Here is a 27,307-nt window from a genome sequence, read left to right as displayed (position 1 = left end):
AAAAGGTGATTTTAGAGGATGTGTGAACATGACATAAAATAACACTGAATCAATCAGATAAAGATTATGATAAAGAAGAATTACCAGTTTGGGATCTTTACTACCTCTTTAACACTTCTTAATCGCCATTAAAAAAAAAAAAAAAAAGCCACTGACAAACTCTAACTAAAAATTAATACTGTTGTTTTTATTATATTAAAATAGCAGCAAAGGAATACAGTACTATACGCGATCCCCATTCTCCTGGCAGCTTCTTTTGGATTCATTTTGACTGTATTTTCAAAGTGCACATAACATAGTTCCCTCCATTTCTGTGCAAAAGAAGTCAACGCAAGAGAGTAAGCCATCACCATCCATCCTTGATGCTCTGCTCCTGCAATTTCAGGTGATGCTAGCACCAAGCCCTTACCTCTATAACTCTACAGCCTCAAACTACTTTACTATTTTTAAAGTTAAAATTCCAGGAATACCCAGGCGGTCAGTCCAGTGGTTAGGACTCCACAGGAGGCACAAATTCAATCCCTGGTCGGGGAACTTAAGATCCCACAAACTGCAAGGCATCGCCAAAAAACAAAAAAGCAGTGAGCTATTTTAAGAGAATATATTAAATCAGCACTACTATAGGTGGTTCTCTGTTCTGGTAAAAGTCAGGCAGATAGTACTCCAATGACTGAAACCAGTGAAACAGTAGTCTAGCAGAGGCAATACATTCTTTAAAAAACTGACCCTGTACTCTGCCACTACTTATCTGTCAGGCTTTTAAGCAAGTCTGAGCAATAAAATCCTAGCAATTGAATCTAGAGGGTTTCTCAGCCTAACGACCCTCTCCTCCTCCTAAGAGACTTTCGTTATCCGACACTTGCAGAGGTTTCTTCTATCTTCTCCACCTGCTTTGCTGGCTTCTGTTCTTCCTCCTGCCTCAAAACCATGGATACACCTGAAGACTTCTAACTTTCCAAGTGTTCACAGCCTTTCCAACCTGGCCTACACACACTGCCTCCACCAATGAAAAGCGCGGCAAACGACACTGTTGTCTCTCAACCCCACATTCCTCTTTTGAGAACTTCATTCCTTCATCCACAGGAAAAAGCCCCAAGCAGCGACATTTATCTGTTTATATTCATGACCCCACCCCTTGAGGCCCCACTACAACTGAATGGAACAAGCAAGCGGAAACTTGCTTTGAAACTGAGAGACTATAAAGAATGATCCTTTGAACTGAGAACATAGAAACTCAAGAGCTATAAGAATGTTGGTCCATGTATGTTCAAAGCAGTCAAAGCAAGTTTGCTATTAAGAGAAGAATATTCTGCAAGCTGACCTACAGATTCAACACAATCTCTAACGGAATAGGCTTCTTTGCCAGCTTCTTAGTAGATATTGCCAAGCTGACTCTAAAATACACATGAAAATTCAAGGGACCCAGAATAGCCAAAATAATCTTGAAAAAGAACAAAGTTTGAGGAATCATACTTACCAATTTCAAAGCTTACTACACAAAGCTACAGTAATCAATGTGGTACTGGCATAACCATTTAGAGCAACAGAGCAGAAATGAGGGGGGCACCAGACAATTCATTACCCACATGCAAAAGAATGGAGCTGGACCCCTACTTCAGAGGATATGCAGAAATGAAACCAACAGATGAAGACCTGAATAATGTAAGAGCTGAAACTGTACAACACTTAAAAGAAAACAAAAGAGGAAATCTGGATGACCTTGAACTTGCCAGTGGTTTTTAAGATATAATACTAAAGACACAAGCAAAGAAAGAAAAACAGATAAAATGGACTTTATCAAAATTAAAAACTTCTTGCTTCAAAGAACACAATCAAGAAAATAAAAAGATAATCAAGTCTGGCAGAAACCAACGCAATTCTGTAAAGCATTTAAACTTCAATTAAAAATAAATTAATTAATTGAGAAAAGGGGGGTGAAATCTGCAAATCATGTAACTCATAAGGGATTTGCATCTAGAATATAAATATTCTATAGAATACAGGCTAAAGAATTCTTAGAACCCAATAATAAAAAGACAACCCAATTTCAAGACGGGCCAAGAATCTGCATAGACATTTTTCCAAAAAAGACACAAACAGTCAAGAACATGCAAAGGTGCTCAACATTACTAATCTTTAAGGAAACGAAAAATCAAAAACATGAGACAGCACTTTACATGACTATTATCAAAAAGAGAGAAAGAAAAAGGGAGAAAGGAAGGGAGGGAGGGAAGTGTTGGCAAGGATACAGAGAAAGTGAAACTCTTGTGCACTGCTGGTGGGAAATGTAAAATGGTGTATGGCCTCTACAGAAAACAGTATGGCACTTCCTCAAAAAATCAGAGTTACTATACGATCCAGCAAGTCCACATTTGGATGCAGACCCAAGAGAACTGAAAGCAGGAACTCAAAATACTTGCACACCCATATTCACAGTATTATTCCCAACAGCCAAAAGGTGGACACAAGCCAAGTGTCCACTGACCAGTGAAATGATAACAAAATATGCTATACACATACAAGGAAGTTATCATTCAGCCTTAAAAAGCAAGAGGATTTTAATACATGCCACAGCATGGATGAACCTTGAGGACATTATGCTAAGTGAACTAAGCCAGTCATAAAGGGACAAATATCCTATGACTCCACTTACATGGCATACCTAGAGTAGTCAAATTCATAAAGAAAGTAGGATTGCAGTTCACAGGGACAGGAGTGGGGAGTCAGGCAGGGAGATTAAGGGTACAGAGTTTCAGTATGGGATGATGGAAAAGTTTTGGAGATGGATGGTGGTGATGGCTGCAACATACTGTAAAGGTACTTAATGCCACTCAACTGTGCAGAGATTTATAATGTATGTGGTGCTGCTGCTAAGTCGTTTCAGTCGTATCCGACTCTGTGTGACCCCAGAGACGGCAGCCCACCAGGCTCCCCCATCCCTGGGATTCTCCAGGCAAGAACACTGGAGTGGGTTGCCATTTCCCTCTCCAATGCATGAAAGTAAAAAGTGAAAGTGACGTCGCTCAGTTGTGTCCAACTACTAGCGACCCCATGGACCGTAGCCTACCAGGCTCCTCCGCCTATGGGATTTGCCAGGCAAGAGTACTGGAGTGGGGGTGCCATTGCCTTCTCCGATGTATATGGTGCATGGTGGTAAATTTGTTATATTTTACCACAAGTTTTTTTTACAAATAATGTTTATAGTTGCCTAAACCTACCATGTTTTTTTTTAAAGACAGCATGTCAAAACACCATCAAAGTCACTGATAGTAAATCTGGAGGCTCTGGGAAAGCCCATGCATCTCCCTGGACCTCATGGTTTCATCTTTAAAAACAGGTGCAAAGGACTAAATCAGACCTACCGCTAACTTGGAGTCTCAGAACGCCTGTGAACACCAAATGTCACAAAACTGGAGTGACCAAAAAGTTCGCTGGGGTTTTTCCATAATATGTTACAGGAAAACCCAAATGAGCTTTCTGGCCAAACCAATTAAAAAAAGAAAAACTTCTCCGGGAATTCCCTGGTGGGCCAGTGGTTAGGACTTCATGCTTTCACTACTTTCAATCCTTGGTCAAGGAACTAAGATTCCAAAAACCATAAAAACAAAACATCTGGTTACTTGCAATATTTCCAAACTAAAACTAATAATCTATTCTTTTACCTTCCAAAAATCCACTCGGAGCAACAAAAATCATCAGGCTTCTTTATCTATTGCAGACTGGAGCTACAGAACTTCAGGGCAGACCTGCAAGTTTTCAGGACCTGTGATGTTGCTGCTGTTATGAAGTCGCTCAGTTACGTATAACTCTCTGCAACCCTATGAGTTGTAGCCCACCAGGCTCCTCTTTCCATGGGATTCTCCAGGCAAGAATACTGGAGTGGGTTGCCATTTCCTACTCCAGGGGATCCTCGCAAACCTGAGTCTCCTGCTTGGCAGGAGGATTCTTTACCACTCAGCCACTTGGGAAGTCCATTAGAACCTTAGGACATCAGAAAGTTCACAGGAGCATTATGCCTAACAGCCAAAAGGTAGAAACAGCACAAATACCCATCCAGTGATGAATGAATAAATAAAATGTGGTACAGTCACCCTTAGGTATCTGCAAGGGATTTGTTCCAGGATCCCCTGCAGATAAAGTCCAAGGACACTCAAGTACATTATATTAAATGGTGTAATATTTGCATAAAAACTACACACATCCTTCCAAACTTTAAATCATCTCTAGATTACTTACAAGCAACTGAACAACAACAAGATTACCTTCAATATTTAATGCAATGTAAATGATATGTATATAGTTGCCTTGACAAAGGAACAAATTCAAGTTCTGCTTTTTGGAACTTTCTGGTATTGCCTTCAGGTAAACAGCATTTCCCAGGGAAGCTCTTCACAGTAAAGAGCCCCAACACAAGTTCACATTTCACTGGCCTCCAGTGAGTCACTATGAACAAATCATTACGTCCAAATGGTTGGCCTTTACAGACTGACTGAAGCAAATCAGGCTCTCAACTAGAGCTAACGATGAGATCAGTCTCATTAAAACTGAGTGGCTACATAAGAGAGAATAAGGGCTGACAGTTCCTCAGAGAAAAATATGGGTACAGTTACAATGAAAGGGGGTAATACAAACAAACAACAGGTGTCCACTTCACCAGTTTTCAGGTGACAATCACCAAGATCAAGGGTTTGTTAAAGGAAGGAGCTTAAGAGATATATCCTTAAATTGACCTACTGTGCATACTCTTAAAGGTAGAATCAAAACTCAGGTAATACCTTTAACTTCAAGCTTCTCAAATATTGCCACTATTTGTAAACACACGCACGCATGACAAATCAGGCAAGCAACATGGGTCTTCTTAAGCTCTTGTCACTCTGTTCTTCAGCAGATCTTAGGGGAAGAGCCTTGAGCAGGGAGGGGACAAAATACCACATGTTTTCTTGTTCAATCACTTCTGTGGAACACATCTATCACTAGGACCAGGAAAATGGAATTTCCAGAAAGCAAAATATGAGAAAATACAAAAGGAACAGACTTGACAGATTTAAAAAAAAAAAAAAAAAAAACCCAGCAACTTTCAACCATCTACTACAAGCTAGGTGCTAAGCATATAGGTATTCAAATGCTATTTCCTTTAATCCACATAACCTCAAGTTACCTACCTCTTCTGCCCACCCCACCCCCAAAAAAAAGAGTTGGAAGAGATGACTTATATTGACCCTTCTAGCTCTAACACCTTGTAATGATTCTACTGCCGTGAAAATATGACAAATACTACAATTTTCTGATACAGAATATCCTTCCCTAGCTTTCCAAACAGACTATATGGCAACCTTCTCTTAATGATTTATAAGTTACTGTAATGAGTAACCTCTGGTTATCTACAAAAAATAAATACAGCAGATTTTCCAAAAAACAATAATTTTACTCAGATTTGAGTTGGGGAAGTTAATAAGGTAATTACAGTTTTAAATATGGGCTTCCCTGGTGGTTCAGACGTTAAAGAATCTGTCTGCGATGTGGGAGATCAGGGTTCGACCCCTGGGTTGGGAAGATCCCCTGGAGAAGGGTACGGCTACCCACTCCAGCATTTCTTGCCTGGAGAATTCCATGGACAGAGGAGCCTGGCGAGCTACAGTTCACGGGGTGGCAAAGAGCTAGACACGACTGAGCGACTAACACAAAGTTTTTAATATTTTTATAACGTATCTATTAAGAAGTAAAAGTCACAAACCAAAGATTTAAGATGAAACGTTTCAAAAAACTTTCAGGTTTAAAGAGTAGGCATTTAATCTAATATTAGTGGTAGTTTGATGGAAAAGCTTCAAAACAACAATGACAATCACGGTAACAGACCACAGCTCTGCGCCTTCTCTCTGTCTCTCAGATCCTTCCTGCACTCCAGCTGCCAGAACCCCTTCTGACTCGGCAGCTTTACTTCCGCTGATTGCCCTACTCCTCAGCATTCGCTCTTGACGACCTGATTTGAGAAAGAGAAGAATCAAGCCTATATATTAAGCAGAACAATAGGAAGAGAAAGAAGGCCAGAGCGTGAAAGTCACTCAGTTGTGTCTGACTCTTTGTGACCCCATGAACTGTAGCTCCCCAATTCCTCTGTCCATGGAATTCTCCAGGCAAGAATGTTGGAATGGGTAGACGTTTCCTTCTCCAGGATCCTACCAAGCCAGGGAATGAACCTGGGTCTCCTGCATTGCAGGCAGATTCTTTACCATCTGAGCCACAAGGGAAACCCAGAGAAGGCCTAACCTACTGGGTAATAAAAAAGCTTCAGTATAGGCTTATTTGCAAGGTCAAACCTACAGTCCAGAAAATTAGTAAGAGTACCAAAAATCCAACATTCAGCTAAGCAAGGTCCTCCTACACACTTGGTCCACAAAACTATATAGACTCTTGTAGTAAAATTTTTAACACTCAAATTATTAAACTCCATGAAAATAAAGACTGAGCTTTGACAACCTCTGTATACTTAATTCCTAGAAGAGTACTTGTTGAATGACCAAATAAACTAAGCATGCACTTTTAAGTGCAGAGATTTGCTGATGAATAACATTCTTGGCTGTGTGGAATTGGGCAAAAAACATCTACGCCTTAATTTCTTCAACTGTAAAATAAGAATATATTTTAAGAGGTGGAGTGGTTATGAGAAATAAATGAAAAATTATAAAGAATACAAAATTCACTGTCTGGTACACTGTGGGCACTTAATTCAAAATAGCTATTACTACATGATATTATTGGTAATAATAGTGCTTACCCACACAACAGAGTAAACTAGATATGATCCTTGATTCCTTTAGTATTTTCCTCACCCACCACATTTAATCATCCAACACATACTGTCAGACCCTCCAAACTCCACCACTTTAACCCAACCATTCCAACCTAAAGCACCATCATGTCTTGCCTAGATTACAGCAGGTGTCACTATGTCCACTCTCAAAACTTGCGAATCTATTCTCTACCTACTACCTTAAGGCACAAATCTGGTCACATGATTGCTCTGCTAAAGTCCTTACTTTTGAGTGTGACTAGTTCCCTATTACACTCAAAATAAAAGCCAAATTCTTCAAAACTATGACCTACAAGGCCTTACATGATGACCTGGCCTCTATCTCTGCTCTACACCTTATCCCCTATCCTCTCTCTTAGTTCATTTATTCCTGTCACACTGACCTTCTTGTTGCTAGCTTGTCAACCACGTTTCCACTCAAATGTGGTTCCTCACAGGGGACCTCCTTGGCCATCCTGTTTCAGTGTATCCTGTCTCTCCCCAGCATTTTCCCCTCTTTACTGAGCTTTACTGTTTCCACCATCCTTTACGCCATTTTTACAATACTTTGAAATTATATTAGATACCAAGTGATTGTCTACCCTCGATAGTATGTTCCAAGAAGCTGCGTTCAGTTTACCCTAAAAACCCCATCACCTCTCAGTGTCTAGCATACAACTGGCCATTAAAGACACTTCCTGAACGAATAATAAAGGCTGGCATCTAGGTCCAGTGAGTGCTGAGTTCTACTAAAAATCATCAGTCCAGTCATTTATGATCCACACAATGCTGAGGGGCTACACTCCAGGACTAGAACACTGACAATTGTGGAATTCTGCAAATGCAGAATCGGCACAGCGTAACCACTGGCTAGCAGTCCGCTCTACCAGACAGATGCCGAACAGACAAAAGCTAGCTGGTAATAGCCAGTTGGAGCCATTATGGAATTCGACCATGCTTGAGCTATTTCCAAAGTTTGATTTCCTAGTGTTGTTTGGCATTTTTCTTCACAGTTGTTTTATTATAAAAATAAAACCAAGCACCATTCTTGTTCACCTGCTGTCAAACTAAACTGTAAACATGTTCCAGCTACACACACATCCATTTGTCCTAAATATACACTGCTGAAAATAAAAAGTGGTTTTAAGCCACAGTGTCTCTACTAAAGAAATGTTGAAATGTGTTTTTAAACATGCCTAAGATCATGCAGAATCCAAAAGAATGAGTAGGCTATCAGACAGGAGCAGGGGTGGTTCAGCCTAACAGAAATACAATAATTAACAAATATTTGGGGTACATGTCCCAAAACAAGAATGATTTCTTAAGCATAACCAAACAATGGCAGTTCCAGTTTAAATTTCTGGATGTCAATCTAAAAAAATAGTCTTCACATACATAAGTTGTGAACCATGAAACTAATCAACAAAATTAAACAGAAAATCAAAGTTTTGTTACAGTTTTCAGCAATTTCAGAACATACAAAAGCTAAAATTTGAGAAAACTGATACATTTTCACATCAGGTTTGCAAATGATTCTAGAATCAGTTACTAGTCATCACCTTCTCTATATTCGCTATGGGCCTAATGCCGTATGTTGTAACCTCTAAAAATAAGTCTCCATTTTAGTAAAATGATGAAACCAGTAACTCAGTGAATAAAAACAAGGAACTGCTGAATGTCAGCACATTTCACAGGCCACAGCTAATTAGATGATTAAAATGATAAATTTCTCAACTCTTTTTAAAATAATCCAAATATAGGAATGTTAAGAAAAGCTCACTTTTTTTTTAACTCAATTTTTATAGCAAATTCTTTTTTTTTTTTTTTTAAACAATCAAGAACCCATTCCTGGGAGTTTCCATGAACAACATGCACCAGGACAGTCAAGCAAAAAACTGAAGAAATGGAACAGAAGCAGGGTGCCAGTGATTTTCATCTTATACTTTCAAGAAGTAAGATTATCTTTATAAAAGTCTAAACACTGGCAAGCAAGGTACACTTCTGTCCTCAAATGGCCCTAAGAGCACAGCACCTACCACTCAACTCCCAGGGATTAGCAGATAAGTCACAAACATTCTCTTGGCTAAGGCAAAAGGCTTTACAGGCTGCATTTCCACAGTCTGCAGAGTTTTGAGCACTCTTCCCACAATCCTCACGCCCCAAACTACACAAAACACCACGTGACTGAGAAGCCAGTTAGAGCAGGAAGGAACACTCGGATATGCAAACAAAGTAAAAGGGTAGTAAATACAGGGGCCATACTGCGTCTGTGAAAACTGACTTGCTTAAAATTTTTTAGAGAAATCAAGTTATTTCCTAGTCAATTCCTAACAAGCTGTTGAGAAGTGACATTACAAAGGAAACTGGGATCTTTATTCTGAAACTCAGAATCCAGAATACACAGGTTATGATACAGGCATTTTAAACTCAACACATTCATTTCAGACTTCTCACCCTGTGGCTCAGCTCTAGCAGTAACTTCAAAGAACTGCTTCATTCAGAGGCATTTCTAAAAATGAATAAATAGCACCAGATTAATAAAACAGTAATAAATTAATTACTCTGGGAGAGTCTTGGTTGTTTTTTTTTGTTTTTTGGCTTACCATGTGCTATAAAAAAAGTGTTCAGAAAGCAAGCCTGTTTCAGGGACAAGATTATTAGGGAGCAGCACACATACAAAGTGCTAATAAACAGCCCGAGACAAGCCAGATGCGGCGCGAGCACAACTATGGAAACGTGACAGCCAGTACGCATCGTGCGCCTTTCAGGGACTCGAGTCCTGTGTTTAAGGTCCATCATCTAACTCAGGGCCTAATCTGATGGATAAATGTTTGACTGGAAACACTACCCTATCGACGTCAGGAGATACAGACCTCAGCAGAGCACTCACTCAAACATTCCTCATCGATTGTCTTGTCAGTTACTCTCCTGAAGGGTTAGACACCTTTGGACCATGGTAAGTAAAACAAACGAAAACAACCCCGATTAATCCAGAAAGCTCTTCAGGAGTTCAGTGTACAAGAACCAAAGTGTTCTAAGACTTCGGCCTAAAAGAGTCAAGAAGCAGTTGCGCCAACCTGGGGTTAAGGTTGACTGCTTTACCCTCTCCGTACCTCAGCCAAGCCAAGCCACCAAATAAATTTTACTATTCTTTCCTGAGTAGGGAAACACACACACACACACACACACGTGTAAATATCTCACAGAGACGGATGGCATTTTTCTTGAAAATGCCTCAGTGAATCAGTATATAAAATCTGTCTTAAAACCTCACTTTTGAGCTTTTATTCAAATACTACTCTCTTTTATTTCACTTAAAAATATTAAAGTGGTAGAACACAAATACCTAAGGCAACCAGCACTTTGGTGTTAAACTAGATTTTAGAGATATTCTTAAGCCTAATATCAAGTTTCTAAGAATATAGCAATGCATCCTGTGGTTGAGATAGAGTGGAGAAAGTTTACTTCAATCAAGAGAACTTAAAATTTTACATAAATTTACAGTTTATTCCTCTCCACTATCTCACAGTGCTATTAAACAGGCTAAAACCAGGTATTATTCCTAGTTCTTCTGTAGACAAAGAAAACAAGAAGTTCAAAAGGTTTAGTGACAATAAGGGAAGGAAAACAAACAAAAAAACTCAGGTTCTCAGACTCTATGAATTACAGGTCTACCTTAACACATTAAAAAACAAAAATAATTGTTTAACATTATTACTATTACTACTTTGAAATAAATAGTTTATAGGTAATGCGGTATACGGAATAAAGGAAAATATTTGTTTTATATAACATAAGCAATTTAAATGTCCTTCATATTTAAGAGAGTTTTACTTCTTTTCTAAATAATGATTTAGTTCAAATTCATTATCTTAGAGCAGTTGTTTTCCCAATGCTTTTTCTCACATAGCCTTTCTTTCTTCTTATCCATTAAATAATACAGCATAGAAGAGTATCAAAAATATAATCCTGGGACGTGGGTAGTCCAGAGGTTAGTACTCCACACTCCCAATTTAAGGAGGCCTGGGTTGAATTCCTGGTCGGGGAACTAGAGCTCACATGCCACAGCTAAGGGTTCGAGCGCCTCAACTACAGACCTGTCTGCCTCAACCAAGGCCTGGCGCTGCCAAGTAAGTATTTCAAAATGCTCACAGACAATCTCTTATTTAGAAGCTAACTCTCACAATCTGCAGCAAGTGAATAACCAGTGAAGACAAACATGATGAAGGCTCCATTGTGTTTAACGGCTCTGTGGCTCAGGGACTAGAGCACTGGTCTCGTAAACTGTTTTTAGTCATTCTTTTTTAATCTTCACTCCAAAATTTTCCTACTCAGAGTTGGTAACAAACAGAAATTAGATAAAATAAAATCTCCATGTAATTAGAAGACTGCTAAACTACAAACCATGACTCACTAATTCTGAATATTAGTCAATACAAAAGAACTCCTATACATCAAAATCACCTGGGTACTGCCCTGGAGTTAAAATTCTGTTGTAATATTTTGTAGCTGCTGTGAGTTTTTCTTTGGTTCAAAAGGAGAGAAATGAGGAGAAACGGGTAGCAAGGGCTTGAAAAGACTATTGCTAGACTAAATGACCTGAACACACTAAGATGCCCACAGCTTTAAACAGCCCTTTACTCATGACATTTACTTAAGATGGACTTGGAGCTCACTCCCCTCTACTCAGCATGTTTCACAAACTGCGAAAGTTAAACAATGCATGTGAAGCACAGAGTGCTGGCCTGACACAGTAAATGTTCCCCATTATGATGGAACAGTCAGGAGTTCCAGACAGCCATAAACCTCCAGCCTGGGTTTTTCTGAGTTCAAAGCCTAACACTCTTCACTACTACGGTTACTATGTTCCAAAATTAAGTCCTAGCTTCCAAAATACAGATCAACTGTTTAGCTCTCACATTACTCGGGTTAACGTGTGCTGTGAGCTCAGTCACTCAGTTGTGTCTGACTCTTTTTGACCCCATTTTGACCTGTAGCCCACGAGGCTCCTCTGTCCATGGAATTTTCTAGGCAAAAATACTGGAGTAGGCTGACATGTTCTCCTCCAGGGAATCTTTCCGACCCAGGGATCAAACCCGCATCTCTTACATCTCCTGTACTGGCAGGCAGAATCCTTTATCACTGAGCCACCTGGGAAGCCCAGTTGGGGAAATAACACAGCTAATATGCTATCTTGTTCATTTGATCTCTGCAAATGATCTCTCTATTCCCAGAGATCTTCTGCAGAGCCTGCATGGAGTAATAATTCTAGATGCTTAACCATCAGTCTATATCTTGGAACCTGTAAACACATTCCTAAATTATCTACACATCAACACATGCCTAAATTACCTGCAATTAACAACCAAGGTAACTTTCTGAAAAATACCTCCTTCTCTGCTTAGACTTATCATTTCCTCAAAAAGCTTCTTATTTTTGTATTTCTCCATGGTAGGAGAAATGAGACAAGATTTACCATCAAAGAGAAGTAAACCTAATGCTATGTACAACTTACAACAAGCCTTAGAAGAAATGTAAAATATCCTACTTCGCTGTTCTAAAAAGTAAAATACAGTTAAAAGTAGGTCTATTAACTACAGAGGGTATACGTGAAGTATATGTCGATTGTAACCAGTTAACTACTTAAAGTATTCTAACTCCGTATCCTCCTGGTAAATCGGAAAATTAGAAACCAGGCTGAGAGCACAAAGTAGGGGAATGGCAGTACTGAAGCTGAGCCCATTAGCCTCAGAGACGCCGACAGCCACTCCGACCACAACATGAACGCACTCCAAAGCCTAGCACCAACTCAGGATCATTACTGAATTGTACAATGAACTTTTAAAATTACAAAAACCAGTACATCATTTTAGAAATCTCTGCACTAAGCTCACTTTTCAGAGTACTACTATCACATAAAAGTCTAAGCAGCTTAAATATTCTCATAAGAACTGGCAAACTTAGGTGGGTACCCCCAACCACTCTAAACTTTAAAGGCTTTAGGGTGAGCCCACAATTGCTTTATACATATGCAAGTGATTAAGTGTTCCTAGAAGTTTATGAAATATTGATTAGTGGTAAAGAGAAAGAATACTTCTTAAAGTGCTATTTTAACCTAATTCCCTAAATTAAACACGTAAGATTAGAAGAAAAGTTTTCACATACAAAGTCATAGCACTATGATTATCATCTTACAGAAAAAAGGTAATGGAACTAATTATTTCTATTCAAGTCAAAAAGGTTTAGAAAAGACAACTCGTCAACAGGGGTATCTCGGGACTCCCCTGGTGGTCCAGGGATTAAGATTCCTCCTTTCCCCTGCAGAGGGTGGGGGTTTGATCCCTGGTGTGGAACTAAGATCCTGCATGGTGCAGTCAAAAAAAGTGTGGGGGGGGGGGCGGGGCGGGGGTGGATATCTCTGAGGGTCCTGTGAAAAATAAGTATCTGGAGAGGCAAATTAGAGTAGCCTCAATCCCAGCCCTCAATAAACTTATAGTTTAGATGAAGAAATAACACAAGGACAAGGTGGGGTTAATTATACAAGGCCTGTGAGAAGGAAATGGATCTACTCTAAGCCATAAAGAAAATTATAAAACAGCATTCCCAGAAACCTAACAAAAACCTTAAGTTTGCATCACATCTTCGGGTTACATTCTGAGGTGCAGAGAGGGTGTAGGATGCAGTCAAAAACTAACCTAGAAACCCCTTTAAATCTCTCCTTAAGTCGATGGCCTATATTTAGAGTATTTACTCCATCTTTCTCAGTGCTTCTTCCTCTTTAAAGTAAGGATTACAATGTACCTACATCATCAGGTTTATGGGAAGATTAAACGAATTAAGGTAAACTCTTAAAAGAATCTGGTATGCAGTAGTTAAGATAAAGGTAAGCTGTTATCTTCAGGATGGCTTTTTTTTTTAATGTATCTTTAGACAAAAAAAAAACATACTCAATTATGAGATGGTCGAATTATAAAGCATGGAAGAATTGAGAATGACAAAGAATAGATTCACTTTCTTCAACTGCAATCAAAATCTCCCAAGAACATATGCTCAGTACCATAAGGAGTGAGTGATGGCTGAAACTGCCTGGACTATTAAAATACTTTTTTGGCAGGACAAAAACATAGTTGAATACTTATTTCTTCTTTTTGTTTTTTGGGGTTTTGGTGTTTTTTTTGCCACAACACACGGCTTGAACCCAGGTTCCCCGCAGTGAGAGTGCAGAACACTAACCACTGGACTGCCAGGGAATTCCCTGCTCACTTTAATATACTGACAATGCAGTTTCACTCTTCGTTTCTCCTTTAAGCTCATTTCTTTGCTCAGTCTAGCTCTGTTCCATCTGAGGGACTGAGTGATCAATTTTTCAAGATTACTCCAAGCTTCCTTTAAGGAGTACGTGTTTTTCTATTTTCTTTTTTTTTCCTTTTTTTCATTCAACTGGTCACACAACACTGGAAAAAACCCACCCTCACACATAAAAAGTTTCTGCTGAAACAGACACACTCCAACACTTAAAATATCATCTCATCCAAGCTAGGAAACAATAATAAGTCTGGTTTGGAAATGGCTTAGCTAGTTTCCCAACCAGTCCAAAAGGGCAGCTCAGAGGCACTGCAAGGTGGGGTGTGTGTCAATATTTTGAGTTTCCTCACCCCTCTTTCTCAACTTCTGACCACAAACTGGTAACTTCATCAGATGACTGGCCAGCATAAACGCACATGAAGAAATGTGATACTCTACCCTTCTCATAGTTAGCAAGCTGGGCTGCCCAAGTTTAGAAAAGAACCTAACTCTTTTAAAGGATAACTAATTTTTTAAAAGTTCATCAGCTAGTTCAAACAATTACATTGAAACATCAGTTCCACAGTGAAAGACATATGGAGCCGATTTTATTTTTAACTCTTAGTTTTTCATTATTTTCATTTTAAGTCACTTTGTCTAAACTCTTTAATTCATTTTACTTTTCATCTCCAAATCAGTCACTGCTTCTTCATTTAAGCAGCAACTGTTCATTTTTAAATGAACGGAGCTATTTACAAAGTATATCCTTAAACACAAGTAGAAAAATATGCAACACACAAATAAAATATGGTTTAAGTATGATCACTCTGATGGTCGGGTAATAACGAAGTAAAAAACAGCTACAGAGTGGAAGGGGAAGAAGAGGAAATAAAAACCACCCAGACATCTCATCCTGCTAAGCTAATGCCTGGAAACACTGACTTAACCATACCAATAATTTCTGTTCCACATAAAAGGCATAAATTTTAGTGGCAAGTCCTGCATAATCAACAAGTGATTTAAAAAATAGCCATGCGCTTTCTTCAAAAATAAAGACATGAAAAAAATTTAATAAAATAAAGACATGAAATACAAAATAAGTGAATCCACCATTCTGCACACTGGCCTCTCTCACTTGGGCAGGCATTTGAGATTTACGCTCAAGATAAGTACTCCTCCAGGTTTACAACCTTGCCAAAGCTATTTCAAGAAGTAACCATCTGATTCAGTCATTTCTCCAATGATTCCTTTGGAGTCAATGGCTTTCATACAGAAAAATTCCCTGGTCTTCAATGATACCACCAAAGGTAAGCATCTTGCTTGTTTTGAGAACTTGTAAGAATTACAATAAGGTATATCTGTAAAACCATTTGTTTCCCAGAAAATACTTTAAATCAACTTTTCAAGAATATTTTTCTTAAACCAAGGACATGTTCAGAGGTTTCCACTGTAAACTGGACCATTAATTCATTAAAACTCTAATTTATACCCAGCTACTTTGCCACAGGAGTAAAAAAAGAAACTAAATATGAAAATGTAACCTATGTAATTACATGTCAAAGTCTGAATGCCTTAAGGAAAAGAGCTGTATGTGTCTCCTACATCTTGTTATATACTCCGTCAGAATCCACCTGCAATGCAAGAGTCAAAGGAGACGCAAGTTCGATCCCTGGGTCGGGACAATCCCCTGGAGGAGGGCATGGCAACCCACTCCAGTATTCTTTCCTAGAGAATCCCCATGGATAGAGGAGCCTGGTGGGCTACAGTCCATAGGGTCGCAAAGAGTCAGACATGACCAAAGTGACTTAGCACACACGCCAGTACAGTACCTTGCACAAAATTAATGTTTAAATATCTGAATAAACTATTGATGGAGAAATGATGTAATTACACTATTTATCCTAAACTTTTCTCATGGATATTGAATCACTACCTACCACATGAAAGTACTGATACAGAGAATCCAATAAAACAGAATGCCTCTCTATATACTGCAACTTGGCACAGAACTGAGTGGAAAAGTGTAAGAAGCACATCATTTGACAATTTCTAATAATCTATTTCAACTGCCAGTGGCTTTGAAGAATATAAAGTTCAAAAAAATAGCCCTTGCCTTGTTAAAGTAGGAAAAAAACAAAAAATCATGACTTACCAAAGACTGCCTATGTGCTAAGAGCTCTCGGGATGACACAGAGGCTACAACAGCAAGAACTGACAGCTGTGTGCGTGCGGTGACGGGGGAAAGGAGCGCCTTCTCAAGAAAGCTGTAAGAATGTGGCGCATGGAACGGCCACTTCCAGCCTGAGCAGAGAAGAGGCAGACAATACAGGATGATGTCACTGTAGTATCTGAAATTGAAGGGGAAGCATTTTAATAGGTGCATGTAAATGTTTTTCTTTATAAAAAATAGAATTTTAATGTACATATTTTAGCACCCTACTTTTTTCACTTGGTATATCTTACCACTCAAGGTTAATTGAAATAATTATTTACAAGTTAACTGAATATATTTTAGATTAAAAGGGGATGAAGGGTATAAGGAAGGTAACAGCAACAACTACATGTACCAACTTAATAAAAAACCTTTTTTTTTTTTTCAAAAACAGTCATTAATTGTGTAATTAATTTACCTCTTTGAAGAACATTATATACAAATACATTTATAAAGGAGGAAAAATTCCATAGATGCAAATACAGCCAACTTCCTAAACTTCTGGTTTGCTTAGTTGATCTAATTAGCAGTTAAGAGAAAAGCCTAGAGCCACTTCACATCCATTAGGACAGTTATTATCAAAAAACAAAATATAACAAGTATTAGCAAAGATGCAGATAAACTGGAACTCTCATGCATTGCTGGTGGAAATATAAAATGATGCAGCTGCTGTGGAAAATAATCTGGCAATTCCTCAAAAGTCAGACAGAATTACCATCAGTTCCAGCAATTCCACTCCTGGGTATATACAGTAAAATGAAACAAAAGCAGAGACTCAAACAGACACTTACAAATCAATGTTAACAGCATCATTATTCACAAAAGCCAAAATGTGGAACCTAAGAGCCCATCAACTGTTGAAAGGATAAATATTGTGTGTGTGTGTGCGCGCGCATGAATATTATTATTCAACCATGAAAAGGAATAAAATTTTGACACACAGTATAATATGGATGAATCCTGAAAACAGTAAGTGAAATAAGCCAGATACAAAATTATAAATATTGTATGATTCCCCAAAAGATCCAAAAGTTAAAGCTATGGTTTTTCCAGTTGTCATGTATGGATGTGAGAGTCGGACCATAAAGAAGGCTGAGAGCCAAAGAATTGATGCTTTTGAACTGTGGTGCTGGAAAAGACTCTTGAGAGTCCTTTGGACTGCAAGGAGAGCCAACCAGTCCATCCTAAAGGAGACCAACCCTGAATATTCACTGGAAGGACTGATGCTGAAACTGAAGCTCCAATATTCTGGCCACCTGATGCAAAGAGCTGACTCACTGGAAAAGACCCTGATGCTGGGAAAGACTGAAGGCAGGAGGAGAAGGGCATGACAAAGGGTGAGATGGCTGGATAGCATCACCAACTCGATGGACATGAGTTTGAGAGAGCTCTGGGAGATGGTGAAGGACAGGGAGGTCTGGCGTGCTGCAGTCCATGGGGTTGCAAAGAGTGGGACACAACTGACTGAGTAACAATGATTCCCTTTATATGAGATACTTGGACTAGCAAATTCAAAGAGAAAGCAGAGCTTACCAGGGGCTGGAGGTAGGGAGGAATTGGGAGTTATTGTATCAATATAATTGTTACAAGGTTCTATCTGGTATGATGAAAAATTTCTAGAAACAGAGTAGCGGTCATGTTTGCACAACACTATGCGCACTTGATGCCATGGAATAATACACTCAAATGTGGTTAAAACAGTAAACTGTATGTTATGTATAGCTTATCTCCACCACTCCCTCCAAAAAAGCCTAAGGGGCCCATATAAGCTCTAAGGAGCTTATATCTAGCCAGAGATGTTTAAGACATCTATATAAAAAATTCAGTTCAATCAACATCATTTAGCACCTTACACTCAACAAATTGAACTGAAATCAGGGGCACCAAACACTGTGCTAAACTCTGGGTATTCAAAGGTGATTAAGAGACAATCCTGTGAGAAAAGATGAGAGGCAAACAAATATTTTAATAAAATACATACCACAATAAATACATATCACATCTACAGTGTACACTATCAAAAAAGTACATACACAAACCATTTAAGTTTAAATAAAAGGTCTTATTATAAAGTCTAGCATTAAATGTAATGATTTAGATTTAATAGTTTCACCAAAATGCACAGACCTGGTCCCTCAATTTCTCAAATTTTTTCACAAATGTCAACAAAGAAGGACTTGCACACTGAGTAGAAAGCATTAACTTGAATTTATAATCTAATGGGATGATAAACTCACAAATGGCTATGTGATAAAGACAGTCAGAAAAATAAATGCAATGGTTTTAAGGTAGGGTTCAAGGAAGAAAACATAATGAGAAAAAGATCAGGAAATGTATTTAGAAGATGGTGTTCAAAATGGCTCTTAAAAGAGGAACAGATAAAAGTGAGGAAATCGTGTGAATCTCTCCTCAGTAGATAAGGTTACTGAGGCAGGAACTTGCCTAATTCACCCTCCATCACACTAGCCTGCTGCACTTACTTAGGTGCTTTAAAAAAAAAAAAAAAAAAAAGGCTTCTGAATTCCACTGAAGATAGTAAGAGAAATCCACACTACCAAGATATAAAAGCAAGAACTGTATGCTTAGTCTGAAAAGCAAAGGAGACTCTTGGACGATTTGCCAAAGGAAGTAAGGGCAGCTCAACAACATGTGAATATTCCTGTATCATCACAAAACAGGCAGATACCCAAGAATCTCGTAACACACTTCCCTCCACGAAAGAAAGCTGGGTACGGGAAACAAAGGAGAAAGCAGACTTACTCTAAACAGCGTAACTTTCTGTATCCTTTAAATTCTGGAGCATGTGACTGCATAATCTATACAAAAGATTTACAAAACCTAATTTTTAAGATTCTGGTGAGGGGACTTCCCTGGAGGCGCAGTGGTGAAGAGTCTGCCTGCCAACACAGGGGACGTGGGTTCGATCCCTGCTCTGGGAAGATTCCACATGCTGCAGACCAATTAAGCCTGAGCGACGCAAGAACCAAGCCTGTGCTCAGCAACAGGAGAGGCCTCGCGATGAGAATCCCATACATAGCAACAAAGACCCACCACATCTACCATAAATTTAAAAAAAAAAAAAAAGATTCTGGTGAGGGACAGGGAAGCCTGGCATGCTGCAGTCTATGGGGTCACAAGGAGTTGGACTCAATTTCACGACTGAACAATATACATTTAAAAAGTGAATCTGGCAGTAACGTGAAAAATGCAACTGAAAGAAACAAGAAAAAGGAGTTCAGTTTAGAAATTCTAAGGATAGCTCAGGCAAATTCAGTGATAAAAGCCTGAAGTAACCTGGAGAAAGTAGAACACAGCTGAAAGAAGCGTAAAAATATAGTTGTCATGACAACTGAGAGTGACTGAATGTCTGAGGGACATAAGGGCCCACAACATGAATAGAATTTATCTTTATATCTTTATATGTTTTTTATTATAAATCAATATATTCAGAGACAATGAAAAGTAATATAAAGTAATAATAATTAATTTCTGTTTAACAACAACTAGTAACATCTACATGTACTTTCTTCCTATGTGTAGGCTTTGAGTTTTTGTTTTTAAAGCTTGAGATATAACTTCCATCCCATACAAGTCACCCATTTAAAGTGTACAACTCCATGGCTTTTATTAGACTCACAGAGTGGTACATTTACCTTCACAATCAATTTCAGAACATTTTCAATACTTCAAAAAGAAACCCCTATCACTGTTCACTGACATTCCCCTCTCCCTCCAGCCACTGGTAACCACAAATCTACTTTGTCTCTGCAGATTTGCCTGTTTTGGGCACTTCATGCAAAAAGAATCACAGAATATTTTGGGTTTTCTGACTGACTCCTTTATTTAACATGATGTTTGCAAGGTTTATACATACTGGAGAATGTATCGGTTTTGTTGTTGTTCTGTCCCTGAGTCATGTCCAACTCTGAGACCCCACAGACTGTAGCATGCCAGGTTTCCCTGCTCTTCACTATCTCCTGGAGTTTGCTCAGATGAATTCCTTTTCACTACTGAATAACATTCCATTGTATTAAATGTTGTGTTTTTAACAGAACTACAATCATTCAGACATAGCATTTCTTGTGTCATAAATGCTTCATATATGCCACAGTTCAAGAACAGCACTGTGCCCCATAAGGGGCTGTCCCACAGTTTACTTATTGTTGAACATCTAAAGTTTCTCCAGTTTTTTCTGCCAGAAACAAACTTTTTAAAATGCAAATGGGAACTCCTTTCAAAATAATCTATCTAGATCCAGGGAAATGCCTCTCCCAGAAACTGAGATTCCTAATGAGATTTGCCACAGAGAACAAAAGTCATGTTCTTCTAAGGAAAACTCAGGATTCCATCTACCCTAACGTCAGGAAGCAACAGTTAGAACTGAACAACAGACTGGTTCCAAATAGGAAAAGGAGTACGTCAAGGATGTATATTTTCACCCTGCTTATTAACTTCTATGCAGAGTACATCATGAGAAACACTGGGCTGGAGGAAGCACAAGCTGGAATCAAGATTGCCAGGAGAAATATCAATAACCTCAGATATGCAGATGACACCACCCTTATGGCAGAAAGTGAAGAGGAACTAAAAAGCCTCTTGATGAAAGTGAAAGAGAGTGAAAAAGTTGGCTTAAAGCTCAACATTCAGAAAACGAAGATCATGGCATCTGGTCCCATCACTCCATGGGAAATAGATGGGGAAACAGTGGAAACAGTGTCAGACTTTATTTTTGGGGGCTCCAAAATCACTGCAGATGGTGACTGCAGCCATGAAATTAAAAGACACTTACTCCTTGGAAGGAAAGTTATGACCAACCTAGATGGCATATTCAAAAGCAGAGACATTACTTTGCTAACAAAGGTCCGTCTAGTCAAGGCTATGGTTTTTCCTGTGGTCATGTATGGATGTGAGAGTTGGACTGTGAAGAAAGCTGAGCGCCAAGAATTGATGCTTTTGAACTGTGGTGTTGGAGAAGACTCTTGAGAGTCCCTTGTACTGCAAGGAGATCCAACTAGTCCATCCTAAAGGAGATAGGTCCTGGGTGTTCATTGGAAGGACTGATGTTAAAGCTGAAACTTCAATACTTTGGCCACCTCATGCGAAGAATTGACTCACTGGAAAAGACCCTGATGCTGGGAGGGATTGGGGGCAGGAGGAGAAGGGGATGACAGAGGATGAGATGGCTGGATGGCATCACCGACTCGATGGACATGAGTTTGAGTGAACTCCGGGAATTGGTGATGGGCAGGGAGGCCTGGCGTGCTGCGATTCACGGGGTCGCAGAGAGTCTGACACAACTGAGCGACTGAACTGAACTGAAACCTAGGTAAAGGACAGATGTTAAAAGCCATCTAACATGGAAAAGTATGGGATGGGGTGAATTCTGAGAGTAAGCACTGACATATATACACTACCATGTGTAGAACAGATAGCTGTAAGGAAGCTGAGCTCAGCTGGGTGCTCCGTGATGACCTAGAGAGGTGGGGCGGGGGCTGGGGGAAGATTAAGAAGGAGGGAATATATGTATACATATAGCTGATTCCCAGTGTTACAGAGCAGAAAGTAACACAACATTGTAAAGCAATTACACTATTATATTTTTTTAATTTTGAAAAGAAAAAAAAGAAGTATGTCCCCATAAAACCCAGATTAAGAATGACAACTCATAATTTTAAAGACCCAGTAACATAGTTAACCATTACTAGCCGGACTCTTCCATCAGAAATGTTTACGGATGAAGAAAGTAAATACTCTGTCCAAATGTGATGCCTAGTATTAAGTAGCTTCAAAGAAATCATACCACTTTTCCCTTCCCCAGCAGGATGGAAGACAATAAACAGGAGATAAGTCTTGACTAAAACAGTAAAGATGTATTATTTACTCTTGCTACTGGATGACAGTACATGAAACCCAACAGGCAGAAAGAAGATGTCACCCATATAGTCCACCAGGATCCTCAGAAGCAATTAGACATATCTGGTTCCCCTAAAACATTTTCACTGCCTGTGACTTCCCATTCATTAACCAAAAATGTGAACAATTTCTAAATCACAAAGGTTTTAATTCCAAATCAGTTTTACGATTGTTAATCCCCACCCAGTAAAATCCCTTAGAATCTGATCTAAAAATAAAACTATGTGTCAAGTGTTCCTCAAGAAAAACTATCTACACTGATTGGAATGTGAAGCAATTAACACACTTCTTGAGTGAGTTGCCAAAGAGACTTGAGATAGCCTGGGCCAAAACCAGTAACAAAGGAGCAACACCCAGTTGACATTTTCCTTGGTTAAACTGACATTCTAGGAGTAATTTTAGGAGAAAGGCTAACAGATCTGAAGTTAACTACTAAAATCATTGTGAGCTTCACAAGTATCCTGGGAGAAAAGGAGCAACAGAATGACTCAACCACTATAAAATTAAAGATGAAAACTATAATATGTAATTAAGGAATTTTTACTCACAACTTTAAGGCAAGGAAAAAAAAAAAACAGCCATTTACTATCCTAAGGATTATGGGCAAGGTAGTTAAACCCTGTACCAAAAATACTAACTGAATTGTAACACAAATAACTAGTATCACATTTGCAACCTGGGCAGTTTAGCAAATAAGAATTCTTAGACATCCATACACAAAGATACACACAAAGATACACACACACACGCACAACAACCAAAACCCTAAACAACCTCATCCTAAATGAACCCAAGTGTCCCTTGATGTCCCAATTAATTTAGTCAAGGTGAACAATTTTCCAACTACAGTCATTTTTTTCGGAGAACTGACTTTCACAACACACATGATTTAAAAAACAAAAGATCTTTTTAAGTCAAAGCTTGACTTTATGGTTTCATAAACCCCCCACTGTCACATAGTCCACTGCCTTTCAAAGGCACTAGTTAAAATTCTCTTCTGCAAGTCAACATTAAGGCATGCTGTTCATCTAACAAGCTCCTCCCAAGACCAGGATTATGATGTATGGGCTATTATGTTAACATGCAAACAAAAGCACTCCCCATGTAACATTTTTCTATTTTTAGGCAACAGGTTATTAACAAAGCTTTATCTGGAATTAAAATGTGATAGAATCATGCACCTACTACAAACAGGTTACTTGAAATAGTAATTTGAAGTTATTAATTATATTTTCCATTTAATAAGTAACCTAGTGCTTCTGGAGAAGTCAAATTTAACTTCCAAGAAGTTGCTGTTTAATCCTCAGAGCAAACTTCTACTTTGGATTTCACAAGTGGCCTGTTTTAAACTAAAACCAACTAGTCTCAGAGCAGTTAAAATATAATACTTAATGTTTAACCATTCTCCATTTGATCTTTTAGATACTTTTCATCATAAGTGACCAGCTTAATCTGCTTCTCACTGTTTTCTCCTGCAAAACCAAAACCTATAAAATATGTTCTCCTGTACTTCACTCAAGCCTTCTCCTTTGAAGGCATACACATCTTTTAATTGTTGTTAAATAAGAATTTTAGAAAACTAAGCAATTTCACTACAACTTATAATCACAAACACTGTATATCTAAAAGATAATAAGCTTTTACACAGAAAGAGTAACAGGTTAATTTTCCCAAGTATCCTGTGTTCAACTGGGTCAAATGTTTCTGTTGCATTTTAAACAGCAAGCCCTTAAAGTGATAAGGGTGAAAACAAACCAAAAGAATTTTAATCTTAATGTTCTGGAGTGGTATATAATCATCACAACCCAAAAAAGATTCAGGAACTTCTAGATGAAGTCTGTTAATATCATAATAGTCACTTTAGCACAAACATTAAGCACAACAATACAGCTCTTTGGGGAAAATTATGTTCATAGAGCTAAAGACTTTAAAACAGAACTGGAATCCACAGAATCAATCCGAACAGTTTACTATATAAAACATCTACTAAACTAGAAATAGTTGCATTCTACAATTTTTCAGATGTTTCATATAATCTGCCAATTTCTAAGCAACTGGGGAGCACAATTTATGTTGTCAACAACCATTTAAAATGCGGTATTAGTAGACTGCCTTACATTTATAAAGACAACACTTTTGTGAGCAAGCACAACTTCAGAAGAACCTTTTGCAAGAATCCCGAGAAATATGAATTCTGTTCATTCACCACAGTGCAAGAGCAAAATATTTGACGTAAAGCATTTATCAAAATGTTCTTGACGGAGCTTAACAAAGTAAATCTGTGCAATTACTAACAGCTTTAACATCATCAAGAGAAGGGGGAAAATCGATTATCAGCAAGAAAATTAGCAACATTCGTCTAAAATAACTCCAATTAAACCAACTAGCTCACGATCTTCAACAAAGAAAGATCCTTCGCAAGCTAGGCAACCTTTGTTTCAGACCCTCATCTCTCACCACTTCCTTCCTGCACCCCAGACGGCTCGCTGCTCCCCAAATTCATTCCAACTCCTGCACATCTCGGGGCCTCTGTACCAGCTGTTTCCTCAGCTTAGCCTGCTCCGCCCTCCCCACCTGAAGAGCATTTGCTCAGCACGAAAATCCCCCTCCAGTCTACATGCTCCGTCAACTCCCCCAAGCAAAATGAGTCGTACCAAACTAGCACGACCCTGGGTAAACCCACCCTAATCACAGCGTCTTGTTTTCACATTTGGGAGCGAACAGAGGGGCCGCCTACCTCCACTCAGACCCGAGCGGACGAAGCAGGCAGAAATAATGAACGCGGGCTGAATCCATTCCCTCCTTACGACTTTTCAGAACCCCGTCACACCTAGAGGAGGCACAGCAGACCCTAACCTTCCTCCCACCAGAGAAAGGGGCACACCCTGGCCCCCTGAGAGAGAACAATGAATGAACACAGCCGCCTCGCCTCTCCTCACGTCCAAACGCCTCTCTCGGGGCATCGACTAGCTCTGCAGAGCCTCTGCAGCTGCACAGCCGAAGCGTCCAGGCGGCTCTCACTTCACACAAAGGAGCCCTGGATCTTTATTCCCAAGCATCCTGGGGCCGACCGTCAGTATAAGCATCCCAACGGTATCATCAGTAACGCGCAGAGTCCTGAGCCCCAAGGGGAGGCCCCGATCCCGTCCTTTGTGGTGGGACACCGACCTACTTCCTCCTCTTGTCCCCGACCGCTCTCACCTTCCCGAAAAGGGTGTCACTTGAGAGAAGATGCAAGCCCGGGTCCCCCCACTCTGCGGCCAGAAAGAAACGACGGTGGTCCACCTCAGTGACAACACGGATTCGAGGCGTCGCTGGGCGGATTTTCCCGTGGCCGAAACACAAGGACTGTGCAACGGGAACTCGGGTGGCGCCCGCACGTCTCCCCGAAACACAAGGAAATCCTGAGTGGGGAATGTGGGGACTCGGCTCGCCGGCCATGACACCGAGCCCCGGGGCCCCCGCCCGCCCAGCGCCACCCGGGGTGACAGCGGCCTGGCCCGGCCCTCCGCCCGACCGCCGCGGGGCCGTTCCGTCAGCGACGCCCTAGCCGGGCCGCCCGGGAACCCGGCCCACTCAGCCCCGCCGCCCCGCTCCCAGGGCCCGGCCCTGCAGCCTACCTGAGGGAGCCCGGCCGCCTCCGCGTCCAGTCGTCCGGCGGCGGCGTCTGGTCCGCTCCTCCTCCCCGCGGCGGGTGAGGGAGCGGGAGGCGATCACATTCGGCGCGTCCCCAGCCCAGGGGACGGGGCCCCGGGCAGCTCTCGCATTGTCCCACTCGCGCTCCGCGGCCTCAGGGCACACACCCCAAAGCCCGGCCACCTGTCCCTCTCCGGGGCCCAAGAGCGGCAGGAAAGCCTTCCCGTCTCACTCTCGTTCTCGCCTTAATCCCGCCATCTAAGATGGCGGCCCCAGCGCCCGCACTTGAGAGACTCTCGGGCGGCCCCGGCAGGCGAGCCCTACATTCGGTGCTCCTCCTCCCGACCTGCGCCGCCACCAGCTCTGCTTCTGCGCGAGCCCGCCTAGGAGCCGACTTCAAACTTGGCTCGGGCATCCATCGCTCTGGCCTGAACTCTGGTCCCACCTTCCAGTGGGCGTGGCCTAGAGATCGCGCTGGTCGCCATTTCCGAGCCGTAAAGGCTCTAGGGCGGGTGCTGATCGGCCAACGGAGTGGCGGTCGAGGAGGGTCAGAGTTTAGCTGCCCCGAAGGAGTCTGAGACTTAAAAGGGAGAAGAAGGCCAGCCTGGTGATATCTCAAGGTCCAGAGATAACCAAATGAGCCCGAGGACTCAGTGTAGAGAACAGTGTCCAGCTTTGGCGTGTTCTCCCTGGAGTCCGACGCATCAGGAGACACATCGCGACTCTGTCGTTTACCCATCATGTGGGAAAGTCAGTAAACTTTTGAGTCTCAGTTCCTTGCTGGCTCAGACGGGAAAGAGTCTGCCTGCAGGAGACCCAGGTTGGATCCCTGAGTCTGAAAGACCGCTGAAGAAGGGAACGGCTACCCACTCCAGTATTCTTGCTTGGGAAACCCCATGGACAGAGGAGCCTGGCGGCTACAGTCCATAGAGTTGCAAAAGAGACACAGTGTAGCTACTAAACAGCACCAACAAATGGATATTTTAATGCATATACCCATCGCCCCAGCAGGTCCGCTCTGGACACTAATTCTAGAGCACAAAAAGGCACTCGCTAAAATGTTCATTGCCATGCTGTTTGCCTTAGAGATGACACTGGAAAAAAATGTTACTTAGTTAAAAAGGAAACTGCTCAAATAAAGGGTGCTATCTCCACAGTCCATGATATCCATTTGTTAAAAAGAATCAGCTAGTTCTATATACTGATTTTTTTTTTCATCGAAGACATTACATTTTAAAAAGTAGAACATGTACAGAATGACTGTTCATTCTCACAGGGGCACACAATGCTACCCAACACCATGTACATTTTTTAATTTAAATTTTTATTGAAAGCCTGATGTTATTCTCCGTATTGGGAAGTCAGCAATAATCAAAAGCTCTGTCTTGTAAAGAGAAAGCCAAAGAAAATATAGTCAGTCCTATGTACAGTATAAAGGGAAATGAAGATGAAGCAACACTATGTGTAGGACT

General features: G+C 40.4%; 1 protein-coding gene across 3 annotated transcripts in view; it reads right to left on the bottom strand.

Annotated features, from left to right (window-relative positions):
• The window catches only part of RAF1 (Raf-1 proto-oncogene, serine/threonine kinase), a 73,509-nt gene extending 47,265 nt beyond the window's left edge, over positions 1-26,244 (bottom strand). The window contains exons 1-2 of one of the 3 annotated variants that reach the window (XM_069560982.1): positions 25,820-26,244; positions 16,227-16,422 (exon numbers count right to left, since the gene is read on the bottom strand). The gene's annotated coding sequence lies outside the window, so the exon portion shown is untranslated. Of the gene's footprint in view, positions 1-9,244; positions 9,296-16,226; positions 16,423-25,819 lie in introns of those variants that run through there. The other 2 variants (XM_069560983.1, XM_069560984.1) reach the window with 2 other exon arrangements.
• Positions 26,245-27,307: the final 1,063 nt, after the last annotated feature.

Source organism: Ovis canadensis, chromosome 19 (assembly GCF_042477335.2).
Source record: "Ovis canadensis isolate MfBH-ARS-UI-01 breed Bighorn chromosome 19, ARS-UI_OviCan_v2, whole genome shotgun sequence".
NCBI lineage: Eukaryota > Metazoa > Chordata > Mammalia > Artiodactyla > Bovidae > Ovis > Ovis canadensis.
The sequence above is the reverse complement of the archived record's forward strand: the minus strand, read 5'-3'. Positions and strand labels throughout refer to the sequence as shown.